Genomic DNA, 14,017 nt, shown 5'->3' on the forward strand with positions numbered 1-14,017 from the left:
AAAAACTATTTTGCAACATACCTTGACTCATTGAAATAGGTCTATTATCAAAACTCTACAAAAATGGTTACCCTGTGGGGATAAAAAAAAACCCAAAAACCAAACACAAAGAGCAGTATTACTCCAGTCCAGACAATACACACTTATAACAAATTACTAAATTGTGATTATGCAAGTTCAGAAAAGTTATAAAATTGATCAATATCTTGACATTACACCGTTTTTCCGTAAAGAAAGTTTGAAGTATTTCACATCTCCTAGCAATGTAACTACTGCCTAAGATTGCTGTACTTTACTTCCTCCCTTTTAGAATATTTTGTTTGTTTCCTTCTTAAATATTGTCATCTAGTTCTGTCTTCACACCAGAAAAAGAATACAAAGTAAGAAACTGTGTGTATCTTGGTTACCTGCTCTCAGTTCCTAGGCAGTTCATCTGACTCCCCAATTCTTTCTGCTTTCCAAATGCTTCATTTTTTTTTTTTAGCAAAATATTAAGATTGGAAACTCCATTTCAAAACAACTTTCGTCTTAAATACATTCAACTGTTAATCACGAAGGACTAAAGAAAGGCCAATGGCACTCCAGCCTTCAAAAAAGGTAAGAAGTACCCAGGAAACTACAGGCCAATCAGCATCACCTCTATCCCTGAAAAGGTGACAGAACAAATCATCCTGGATGCCATCTCAAAACACATGAAGGAAAAGATGGTTATCAAGAGGAGACAACACGGATCCATCAAAGGGAAATCCTGCTTCACCAACCTGTAAGCCTTCTATGAAAGTATAACTGGCTGGCTAGACGAGGGGAGAGCAGTGGATGTCATCTATCTTGGCTTCAGAAAGGCCTTTGACAGTGTTTCCCCTAACATTCCCACAGGAAAGTTCAGGTAGTGTCAGTTGGACGAGTGGATAGTGAGGTGGATCAAGAACCGGCAGAATGACAGAGCCCAGAGGTTGGTGATCAACAGTACTGACTCAAGTTGGAGGCCTGTGGCCAGTGGAGTTCCACAGGGATCAGTTCTGCGGCCAGTCTTGCTCAACATCATCATAAACCACCTCAACGAGGGGACAGAGTGTACCCTCAGCAAGTTCACTGATGACACCAAACTGGGAGGACTGGCTGATTCCTCAGAAGGCTGTGCTGCCATTCAGCAGGATCCTGACTGGCTTTAGAGTTGGGCAGAGAGGAACCTCATGAGGTTCAACAAGGACAAGCGCAGAGTCCTGCATCTGGAAAGGAACAACTCCACGAACCAGTACAGGCTGGGAGTTGATCTGCTGGAGAACAGCTCTGTGGAGAGAGACCTGGGAGTCCTTGTTGACAGTAAACTAACCATGAGTCAGCAATGTGCCCCCATGCCCAAGAAGGCCAATGGCATCCTGGGATGCATCAAGAAGAGTGTGGCCAGCGGATCAAGGGAGGTTCTTCTCCCCCTCTACTCTGTCCTGGTGAGGCCTCATCTGGAGCACTGTGTCCATTCCTGGGCTCCTCAGCTCAAGAGGGACAGGGAAGTGCTGGAGAGAGTCCAGTGGAGGGCCACCAAGATGATCAGGAGGCTGGAGTATCTGTCTTACAAGGAAAGGCTGTTTAGCCTGGAGAAGACTGAGGGGGGACATCATCGACACAAATACTTAAAGAGCAGGTGTCAAGAGAGAGGGAGCAAGTCTTTTTTCTATAGTGCCCAGTGACAGGACAAGGGGTAACAAGCACAAGCTGTAGCACCAGAAGTTCCACTTAAACATGAAAAACTTCTTTCCTGTGAGGGTGAGGGAGTCCTGGCACAGGTTGCCCAGGAGGATGTGGAGTTTCCTCCTCTAGAGGTTTTCAAACCCACCTGGACACGTTCCTGTGCAACCAGATGTAGGTGAACCTGTTTGAGCAGGGGGGGTACACTAGATGATTTCTAGAAGTCCTTTCCAAACCCTGCCCTCTGTGATCTACAGTAATAGGGAAAATTTTTCTTCTACTACAATACCACTGATCTCTACTCCCCAGTTTTACAACAAACCACATCATATCCACTGGTGATAGCAGTAAAAGCAGATTGTATTTCCCAAGAGTCTTTTTCCTTTTAAAGCCTGCCCAGACATGGTAATTCATACCTTTAAATATATCTGTATGAAAAAGCACAAATAATTATTCAACAAAACCAAACCTCTGCATGTGAATTTATTTGCACTTAGGCACAAGATTTTACTCTGCTAAATCTGCAGACGTTACTCAAAAGAAAAAAACCCTATGAACTTTTATATTTTCGTAAGTTGTATTGTATACATATTGCATGATATTAAAAAATTCTATTGTGTTTTATACTCAATGATAATATCAGTAGTACTCAGGAAGTTCTTTAAAGTTCTAACAAAAATATTTTTTCCTTTAAGAGCAGGGGGAAAAATAGTTACTGGCTTCCTTTACGAGAAAAACAGGAAAATAAAAGTCTTCAAAACAGTAATAAGATAAAAAAATCTGACCTAGTAAGAGTGTATTTCTTACATTACTATTAAAACTAGAAGATACATTTAGATGCTTTTTTTCTAATATTATTTATAATCAGCTGTCAGTTAATTCTGTCTCCTCCTCCTTAATGTATATTACTCACTATCTCACATTGAAAGCCCATTATTTAAACTCAATGTAGTGCACAGGTTGGTAGTACTCTTTACTTAATTTTTTTGCTAATCTTTTCTTATCTAAGTTTCTTCAGTAAATCATTATATAAGAAAATACTTCTTATTAAATTGAAAGAATAGATTTAGTCCAGAAAGCATCAACGGAAACAGCCTAAACAGAGCAGTAGCTCTAGACAATTAAGGCCTTTATGCTGCAGTTTTAATATTAAAATTATTTAAAATATATCAGAGAAATAAAAAACTGGAAACCTATACAATCACTACTTCACAATTGAAAAAAAATCATTTGGAAGCTCCAAATATAAAAAAAGTATTTAAGTACTATTATGTATTCATTGAATACTTGTGCTAATAATTTACTCAGTGGAGTAACTATAACACAAAGGTGAGTTGAAGAACAATTTTGCTTACATTAGAAAATTAAGACTCCTTATCAGTATATCCACTGTTTAAGTTTCTGCTAACTGCAAGTGCCAGAAAGCTTTATCTGAACACGGATTTTCACTAGTTCAGCCAATCCACCAGTAATTATCAGAAAATGCTGTTTTAAAGTATAAAAGCAGCACAATCCAGCTGGTCTCCCGTGGGCCTCTTTCATTGTACAAGATGGCTGTTATCAAGCTTGAAACTTAACAAGGCCTTCATTACTCTAAATCAACAGTCCAACCATTGTATTGTCTTACCTCTCCAGCTACAACCTCATTTTAGAAATCACTTTTTCCAAGCAATCTTCTATTATTTTAATGTATTATGGTACTGTCTGTGATAGTCATTTAAGTGCTAAGATATTTTAAGCTTCAGGACACAGGACAAAGTTCTGCTATTTACAGCACTAACTTCTACGCTGGGTTTTTTCAGTGTCATGACACGCTTTTAACAGGTACATGCAGAAGTTTAATGTTTAAACCACACAGGGAGTGTCTTGCATCTTCCCTCGTAACAGAAGCTGTGAGAATCCTACTCTCTTATCATGGACTTAAGGTTCTGCTTGAAAACAGAATTTTAAGGCAGTTTGGGGTTTTTCTGTGTTTATTTGTTTGGGGTTGGTGGGGTCTGGGTTTTTTAAAATTCACGCTATAATCACATACTATGATGCCGCAGTGCACACACAAGCTTGATAACAACAGCTACATACTTAACAGGACTTAGTTATCTTCAGTTGTCCCTCTTTCAGTTAACCAAAGCATAATACAAGTGGTTTAATATCATGTTGTATTTTCAGATTAGCTAAGCATCTGAACTCTGGAAAATATTATGTGATCAACTGCAAACTTAAGGTAAGCAAATAAAACCAGGCAGACATAACTACAAGTTTTAAATATATATTTTTGCAGGTAGACACAAAGAGAAGTTTTCTTTTTAGTTCTATGCCATTTCTGAGTATATGCTACAACCACAGTTCAGTTAGTTGGTCCCCAATACAGTACAATCCATTTTCTATTTACGCAGATTCAGTTGTCCAAATTCACTTTTTAAAAAGCATATGATGAAATGTAACAATAAAATTTGGTTAATGTAACATGAAACAAAGTCAATAGAACTTACTTTACACTTCTGTGTGCATAAAATGAGAAGGTAAATGTTCCAGAAAACACTAATAAGCTTACTACAGGCTTCAGAAAACTATATACATTAAACTTCTTTCCATTATTACTTTTTTCCTTCTCTACTTGTGGGGTTTTGCTTTGCTTTTCAAATTTATCATTATCTTTAAAAGAAAAAAGGTAAACTGCTTGTTCTCCCTCTTTTTACGTACAAAGAATAGCATTCACTGCATTTATGAAGTACCTAAGGGCTGTGAGTCATTTGTTTTGGAAAAATAGCTCCAAAAGGCTATCAAGCAAGACTGTTGAGATAAAGCCTTTCAAGGCTTACATCAGGGCTTCCCAGACACTATATGTACACAAAAGTGCAGACTAATCATCTCTTGTCAGACTGCACAGTACTTCTGAATCCATCTACCAGCATGCCAGTGAGGATACGTAAGCATAAACTATTAGAAGCACATGCTGCTCCATGCAGCTCTTCTGCATCTGCATCCTCAAAACAAGTTGCTTCAGAAGTGCTTCACTGCTTTTTACAAAATTTAAATAAAGACAAATGGACTAATATGGAGTAAAAACAAGCAGAGAGGATTCCAGGTTCTGATTGCTAGTCCTAAGTGAACAAAGCACAAAGCTAGAGAAAGGCTGTTTCAGACCATAGGAGAAAAGAAAACCCAGAACACTGGCTATCCACCCCATCAGCACAATCCACTGAGTAATCTAAAGTTCTGGTTTGGTTTAGAAAGCAGTTACTTCAGCTTTTATTCCAGCAATTAAAGTTTGGCAAGTGACCTAGGCTAATACAATCCATGTCTTGTTAAAAACAGTAGTTTGAATGTCAGTAGCTGTTTTCCTTATACTTGGTCAGACTAACAGCATCATCTGCACTCAAAGAGGGATACAAAGTTTATTTAAACCTAGATACAGCAACACAGCTCCCTTCACTAGCAGTAACACCAGGCAGTTTTCTTTAGCAACTAATTAAGTAGACACACACATAGACATTCACAGGAGCAAGAATTTTCAAAAAAAACAACTTCAAAGCAGCACAAAAAGCACAAAACTTTGATAGTTACTCTAAAGAAGAAATCCAAAAGAAAAAGTACAATAACAAGCACCAGCATGCAGTCTTAACTTTTCCTGCCTAGCAATGGTCAGAAAAGATAAGTAGTCAACACATTTTAAGTGAGCATTCAAAGCAACTGGAAAAGCTTGGGCATGGACCAAATACTACTCACAATTCCTCCCAAACCACAGCATACAGTGGGACTCACCATAAGCACCAGTGTTTCCTTCACTTCGACAGCTAAAGAAACAGTTAGAAAAGCCTTCAAAGGGAGAAGCAGCATCCTGAGCTACCCAGAACTACTGATGTGTCAGGTTAAGATGTTCAGTTTACGGAGCAGACTCATGAAAATACAAATGAACTGTATTCCCTAATGGGTTATGCTGCTACGTAAAACCTTAATAAAGTTTAAAATGATAACTGTATAAAAAAAAAGATGTATAAAACAGTTTCTTCACCTCCATTAAGTAATCAGCATTGAAACGGTAAGATACAGACATGTTAACACTGGCTTAGACAAAATAGTTCAAATAGTACCATTACTGTCAAGAGCAAGAATCTCCTACTGACAGACAAATCTACTCTGAAGTACCAAAGGCATGCTGATAAAAACCCAGATTCTCAGTTACCTGTGGAATGTGATATGTAGCATTTTACAACCTTTTCTTTGACAAATCTACTGATGAGTAGCTTTTTATGAAATAGTGCATGCAGACATAAATATGTTGTAAGTCCTCACTCAGGTAATACAGGCACATATAAGACTATACGCGAAGTTCCACCTTCCTACCAGGAAGGACAAGAGATAGCACAGAAGAGACAAGCACCAACTTTCATCATTAGCCAGTGGGAGGGGAGAAGCACTGCACACTAAGTATATGGTTTCAATATCTAAAACATTATCTCCATTTTATTAATTCTTTATAGGGGAGACATAAAAATCTCTTTTTCCTGATCTTATAGATTTTTATGTCTTCAATTAGCTTTCTAAAAACATCAACACCAATTACTATGCTTTGGACTACAGCAGACAAACTGGGAAAACACTTGGGAAGACAAAAGTGCAGCAAAAAAGACACAGGTTACAAAACTTTAAAAAAAAACCCCAAAACTTTAGTGCAAATACCTCTCAAAGTACTAACAACATCCTCCATAAACAAAAATGAGTAAGAGGAAAATTCCCCTAACATTAACAGTAATGAAATTCAATAACAGATTATTTAGAACTATTGTGAAATCTCACAGAAGATCCTGAAAAAGTTAGATATGTCGAGGTAAATTTATTTGATTTTCACTTCTCAACTCAGTATTTTAGGAGTGTCCCTGTGCAGAGACAGTCCTTGAGTGTTGCAACCACCAGAGCACAATTCCAGGAAGAAGCTGTAAGCACTCCTTTGATCACTCTGAAAGGAGGGACAGAATCCTGCTGTACAGATTGCCTTAGGCAATGATACAAGTCAGTAGCTTGGCTGCCCCTGTGCACTTGGTTTGCAGGCATATGTTCCAGATGAACCCTGCCACAGAAGAGACCAACACCGGTTCTATGAAAAGCCATGTCTGGATCCAGCAGGGTAACTAAATGTATTGTAGCACCTAGTAGGTGCTGGTTTTACCATTCTCAGATCAGTAGGCTTCTGCTTTGGAAGGTATAGAGTAAGAATCAATCAGACAGATTAATCTCTTAGATGTTCCCAGACCACAGCTCCGGTCCCATTATCTGAAACATCCAAGAAGCATACATAACTTCCCAGGATCTGAAGCTACAGCTCAACTAATTTGGAACTACAGCACAAGCCAGTGGCTCAAACATCATGCTACGTTGTCTGAGTCTCTGCATCACAGCACTCAATATCTGTGGCAGGGAAAAACACAGGTATCCAGAATACTCCAGCTTCCTTTAACATTTGAGAGACAAAGTTACATGTAAGAAATCAACTGAGCAAGGATCTAAACAATTGTGATTACCTTAACAGTTTAGGAAATGGAGAGTCTTCTCAAAATACACCATACAGAGTTCAGAATACATCACTAGAGAGAAGTCAGTCAAAATCACCAGAAGGCCTGCATTACGAACTAGGATCCCCTGGACCAACAGAAAAAGAAAGCCTACAAAGGGTGGAAGCAAGCCTGGGAGGAATACAGATAAATTGTTCCAGCAGACAGGGATCAGTCCCAATAGAATTCAGTGGACCTGCTTTAGCATGGGGGTTGGATTAGATGATCTCTAGAGGTTCCTTCCAGAATCTGTGACTCTGTGATCTGGCCAGGGACAAAAGCAACAAGAAAAGCTTTGATAGGTATGTTAGTGATAAAAGGAAGACTAGAGAAAATGTGGGGCCTCTCCAGAAGAAAATAGGAGACCTGGTTACCTGGACATGGAGAAGGCTGATATTCAACTTTTTTGCCTTAGTCTTCACCAGCAAGTGCTCCAGTCACATCACCAAAGTCACAGAATGGAAAATCAGGGACTAGGAGAATGAAGAACCACCAATTGTAGGAAAAGATCAAGTTCAAGACCATCTAAGGAACCTGAAGGTGCACAAGTCCACAGGACTTGATGAGATGCATTTATAGGTCCCAAAAGAAGTGGTGGATCAAGCAGATAAGCCACTACCTATCATAAGTAATAGTAGTCCAGTAAAGTTGCCACCAACTGGAGAAGGGGAAACAAATGTGACATACACTCCCTCCTCTCTCCCACACCCCAAGTACTTCACTCAGCTCTGGCGCCCCCAACATAAGAAGAGCATGGAGCTGTTGGAGCAAATACAGAGAGCCACAAAGATGATCAGAGGGCTGGAGCACCTCTCAAATGAAGAAAAGCTGAGAAAGTTGGGGTTGTTCAGCCTGGAGAAGAGAAGGCTCCAGGGAGACCTTATAACAGTTTTCCAGTACCTAAAGAGGCCTACAAGAAAGATAGGGAGGGACTTTTTACAAGGGCATGTAGTGACAGGACAAGGGTTAATGATTTCAAATGGAAAGAGCCTAGGGTTTAAATTAGATCTGTGGAAGAAGTTCTTCCCTGTGAGGGTGGTGAGGCAATAGCACAGGTTGCCCAGAGAGGCTGTGGATGTCTCATCCCTGGAAGTGTTCAACGCCAAGTTGGATGGGACTTTGAGCAACCTAGTCTGTGGAAGGTATCCCTGCCTATAGCAAGAGAGTTGGAACTAGATAGTTGTTAAAGTCCATTCCAACCCAAACCATTCTATGAGTCTATGATCAACACAAACGAGACAACTTTACACCCTTAAAAGTGTTTACTGTTTTTTGCTACCCTTCTCCAGTTGATTGGCATTTGGTTCATTTGCCCAGGATAAACAGTCTCTCAAATGCAGACATGTCTAGAAATGTTCCTGGTAAATCATGAGTTGGCACCCACATAATTTCAAGTGTCAAGGTAACAAATTACAGAATGAGCTCTTCATGGTTAAAGCAGATTGCTCCACCTTCTTAGATACAAGACTTCTGCAAGACACACTGAAGGCTTTCAAGGCTGCTGACAGCCAACCCCTCTCCCCCAAAAACGATTTCCAAATTGTTTCCAATATGCTGTTGCAGAGACTAAATTGTATGTTTTCAAGGTAAAAAAAGCAGCACTCATACTAGATACTTCAGATAAGTTATCAGAGAGAATGTTCTTATTCCAAGTTTCAAATATTACATACGGCAACACATGTAGAGAACTTCTTTAGGGCGGAAGAAACAAACCAGAAATCCTTCCTTTACCTTCATAGGAGGTATTTACATTACTGTTCCAAGAATCAGGAGATACTCCACACAGCACTGCAGTATATCCTTATAGCTTGCCCTCTTAAAAGATGTGAGATTGGGAAAGGAAAAGAGTGAGGATGAATCAATATCAAGTGTTATCTGTCCTTATTACTTCTAGAATCTGTACCCTTTAACAACTATTTTCCTTAAAATGAAACAACCGGTCCCTAAACAGTGTAGAAACATACTCTTAGTTGCAGTTCCAAACAATTTTTAATAAAACTGATAATTTTTGTTTTGGTATTATTCTACTTAAGTTTCAACTGTTTTAAGATTATAAAGGTGCCTGGTAAAACTCATTCCACTGCAGTTACTCAAATAGCATTTGTTTCAGGTGATAAGAAAATGCAAGTTTTTCCCTCAAACAGTCTGGATCTTTATCTGCATTTAAAAGTTCTGGGGTACAGGAAGTCCCAAAAGTTCTGAGTGTGCACAGCTTTTCTTCACATGTAGTGCACTGTCAGCTTTGCTAGCAAAATGCACAAAACACTCTGTTGTTCTAAAAACCCAAGGATGTTGGCCAGCACAAACATCTGCAGGTGCCTAGCAATTGCAACTATGGCAATTTAGTATTTTTTCACCACCTTACCAGTGGTTACATCGTCTCTGTAGTTCAGCTGCAGAAGTATGCATATATTAGCTTCTCAGACACTGCAGTCCATATTTAAATAGTCTAATTTAACTTATCAATAAATTCAGATAGTTATATTTTATCTGCTACTGTTGCCATAGCAGTAAGTAAAAACAAATGTAACAATCTTACCAACCTCAGTGAGAAAGCAGGCATCAGTTCTCTGTAATCCTACAGTACACCTGGATAAATTCTAACACCTCTAAACTCCATCAACTAGATTCAAGCACGTGACTGCTGAAGGTTGAACAGCTATTAACCCACCCTTCCTAAAAAAAACTCGAGCATTTTGCGTTTGTGGTATTTGGTATTCGTCCTGAAATCTGCCCTTTGCTCTCCAAAGCTCCAGCTACTGTGAATGACCTGTCATGCTAGTGGATAAATACGTATAAAGGAAGAAAACGAAATGCAGAACCTTCTCTTCTCTGCTTGTAATAGATTGGTCTGAATCTGTCTGCAAGAAAAGAGATAAGTAAATTTTGCAGAAAAGCTTGCATGGATGTTTTGTTCCAGAATCAGGTTGGTGCTATTCATGCTCCTTTTTTTGTATACAAAGTCACATTTTTTGAAATACCGGACCAATGGAAGCTTAGATAGACTTAAAACTTGCACAGATCGGCAACATTTGCATTCAAAGCTATGCAAATTTACGTGTTTGAAAGTTTTCAGCACATATAGAGAGGTTCCGTTTTTAACAAATTGAATTTTTTAAAAAAAGCATCAGAAAGTATACAAGATCTGTTTCCAGAATGCCTTCTCAAATTCCTGCTCTGTGCACATCATTGACTCAAATGCAGTCTGAAAGACAACAGGTCCTCGTTTTTCACCTACCAAGTTGAATCAGTAAATTCTTTGTCTGAGTTTGCACGATCAGAGCTATAAAGATTTACTTTTTCTTTATTTCCTTAATGTAAATTCTCAAACTTTTAGAAGTACTTCAAATACTTCCTGATATCATAACATCACTTATTCTACAGTAGTCTCCAGTTCTAGAAACTGTAGACCTTTGGCAGGGAAAAACTACCTTACCAAGCTCCACATTCTTGATTCTGAGGCCGTTGAAAGTGATTTTCCATAAAATCCTATACCTCTGCACTCAGTTTCTGATGTCTCTGAAGTTTCTTTGTAATCAACAGTTAAATCACTGATTGCTATCATTGTACCACATTTCATGTGGTTATAAGTGGCATCTACTTAAACAGTGACTTATTGCAAAATCCACTGAATTTTTCCTCACAGTTAAGCTAAACAGTCTGGGTGTGGCAGCGCTTGTGACTGAAAGCTCACTCCAGACCTCTTCTCCTCTTGATAACAAGTCTGCTGACAGCTAAAAACACAAAGGAGAGGTTCAATACACCAGCACTTTCTCTGAAGAGAAAGCCATAGCATTAAATTTATATGTACTGTAATGATTATTACTTTGGTCTACATGTAGTTTACCTGATGTAACCTAGATTTAATTCAAATCTCCATGCTTACATTTAACTAACAATCCTGTTCTTTTGACTTTTACTGGAAAAAAAAGAGAAATGTTTTTGTTTAACACTTTCTGCTCAATTTTTTTCAGTTTTCCCTACAGCAATGTAGAATCACAACAGCCAAGAAATGTTGTTCTCTGCAAGATTTATGGGGCAATATCAGCTAGAATGAGTCATGCCCACCCCTTCATCAATACTCAATATGGTTTCAATTTTGGGTACTCTGGTAATAAAACTCAAACCAAATTATTCAATTATAATAGCAAGTTGCTATAAACACACTTTCATTACCAATATGTTGTCACTACAATTTTGATTGGAGCTCCAATTTATTGTAGTATTTTTTGTACTTTAGGTTATGGTATTATATGTGTCGATGAAAACAATCAGGAAAAAAAAAAACCATCTGTAGCACATGCATTTATTTTCAAAAAACAAAAAAACCAAACAAAGCTTGAACACCTTTTCAGTCAAGATATCTGATTTCCCAGGACAAAGAAAAGCACATGAAAAAAAGTTACATTCAAAATATCTAAATACACTCTAATTTTTGCAGCTGTATGCAAAAAATACTGCAGAGAAATCAAATATTTAAAGTTTGGCATCTTAATGAATTATCTCTTTGACCCAATTATGTTCAACAGTTTCTAAGGTAAACAAAAGGCAGAGGTTTTATGTATTAAAAATTATCCACCTTAAAATGGAGTTCTATACAAGTTATTTATAAAGACATCTCATTGTGGTTGGCATATATTCTCCCTAGGTGACACCATTTTGTAATTCTAACATCCAAGACAAGTAAGGTCTTTTCTGCATCATTCACTGCTCCAAAACATCCAAAAGATCCTAGTTTGTCCTAAATTTAAATTACATAACCTCTGCTTCTTTCAAGAGGAGCTTTACAAGTGTAAATAAAGACAGCTTTTGGTCCTGACATGGAAACCTAATTGAATTTTGAATGAACTAGAACACAACTACATTCATTTTCTTACATAGTTATGTTCACTCTTTACAGCTAACAACTGTCAGGGACACAGGAAAAAAAACCCCACCATTTTGCTGTAAGTAAATATACCTTCTGTGTGTACACTAGATGTGAACTTTCCTGAACAGCATTTCATATACCCGAGAACAAACCTGGAAGAGTCACCTACAAGTTTCTGGCCTTAACTTCAATACTAGATTGTTAACCTCTTCAGTATCTGAAGCCCAAAAAACTGCCACCTTCCATCACTGAAGTACTACTCCTGTTGATGATAACAGAGGATAAAAGAGAAATCAAGCCTAAAATCTTCATTAGCCTCAGATTAAAACTTAAAACATCCAGAAATTTATGTTAACCCAGAGTAATCCTAACATTCACGATATACAAGCTACGTCAAACCACAAATGGAAACAATAAAAATGCAATAGCTAGCATACAACTTAGAAGAGTAATTCTAAGCATTTCACTAGATATTAACTAGGATATTTTAGATGGTGGGGTTTCTTCCTGACAATGAATAGTTACACTGGAAACCTCAAGTGTCAAGCAAAACACTTTGATAAAAGTCACACTATATAGAGTGCTGATACCATAACTATCTTCTGAGGTCACTATCTTTTCTCCAGTTTGGTTTTACAACTCTCATAACATGCTGATAGAGAAAAGGAATGTGGAAGTCTCAAACAATACCGTAAAAATCTACTGACTTTTCTCCTGGCACATAAGGGTTCCGTGAATTTGAAGTTTAATGCTTAGTACTAGTATTTCTGCATTACATTTCTACTTTGGGTAGTTTTTGGTGTTTTCTCTTAAACACAGCTACCTAAGTACAGTTAAAAAATTACAAAACAGAAAGAAAAAAACAAGCAAAACTACACTGACCTGTAATACCTGTAACAAAGACGGTACAGCAGTAGGACACTGACCTGAAGCAATAGCTGCAAGGCAGCTCTGTTCTTGCATATTGTAGATCACCAACAGGAGCTGTACAAGTTTCAAGCTCTTCCCTCCAGCCATAAAAATTATGCAACGTACTGCCTCTGTGCTACATACATAAAGAATACTTTTATAGAAACGGTTTCACAAAAATATTACAAACTGCTAGAGCAATCATTGAAGTAACCTGTCAAAAAATTGTCAAAATGTTTAGAAAGATCTTTCCTTACTAGTGCAGACCTTTATTTGCTAAAAGGAATAGAATGGAAGGTGCTATTTAGATAATCTATACTACTTCGTCTGTATATCCACTTAATCCACACTGAGGAAAATTAACAATGCCCTTTTGACCTTACAGTAGCACAAACAGTTAAGTAGAGTAAGTACAGTAGCCCCTCCTTTTCATTTCACTTCCAAAGATATAGTGTGTAGTATCATATAGTGAATATATAAAACAGACTGCTTAACAGAAGCAGGACTCACAATGAAGGAGGAACGTGAGGTCAATTGCCAGACTTGAACTTTTGATTTGATTTTACATCAATCCCTACCCCCTAAACATTGAAAAGTTTCATCCAAAGACAGCAAATTTCTGGATTTGTGCTACAGGAAGTTAAGGAGGCAGACAAGGTCAGCAATCTGAAAATGCATTAGTGGAATTAATGGATAGTGGGTTCTTAAAAAAAATAATAAGAGGAATCAACAGGCATGTTCTAAAACATCTCAAAACAGAAAATGCATTGTAGGGTACTAGCAGACAGGGAGGAAGAGAGATTGCTAAATGGCTGCAGGTAGTTTCTTCCAAGTAGCTTCTCCTCTTGCTACTCTCCAGGACACGAGATGGGCCTAGATCAACCATTTGCCTGCCCCAATGAAGCACCTCTCTCATTTTTAATGTATCTCCAATACTGAAATCTCTCCAAATCACACAAAACTTAACTCTTTCCATGGGCAGGGACTACTGGAAATCTGAAAT

The 14,017-nt window shown here is 38.1% G+C and overlaps 1 protein-coding gene across 2 annotated transcripts in view; it reads right to left on the reverse strand.

Moving 5' to 3' along the window:
• Positions 1-14,017, reverse strand: part of ENAH (ENAH actin regulator) — a 104,260-nt gene that overhangs the window by 68,474 nt on the left and 21,769 nt on the right. The gene's annotated exons all lie outside the window — the stretch shown is intronic.

The sequence above is a fragment of the Colius striatus genome, chromosome 2 (genome assembly GCF_028858725.1).
Source record: "Colius striatus isolate bColStr4 chromosome 2, bColStr4.1.hap1, whole genome shotgun sequence".
NCBI classification, from domain to species: Eukaryota; Metazoa; Chordata; class Aves; order Coliiformes; family Coliidae; genus Colius; species Colius striatus.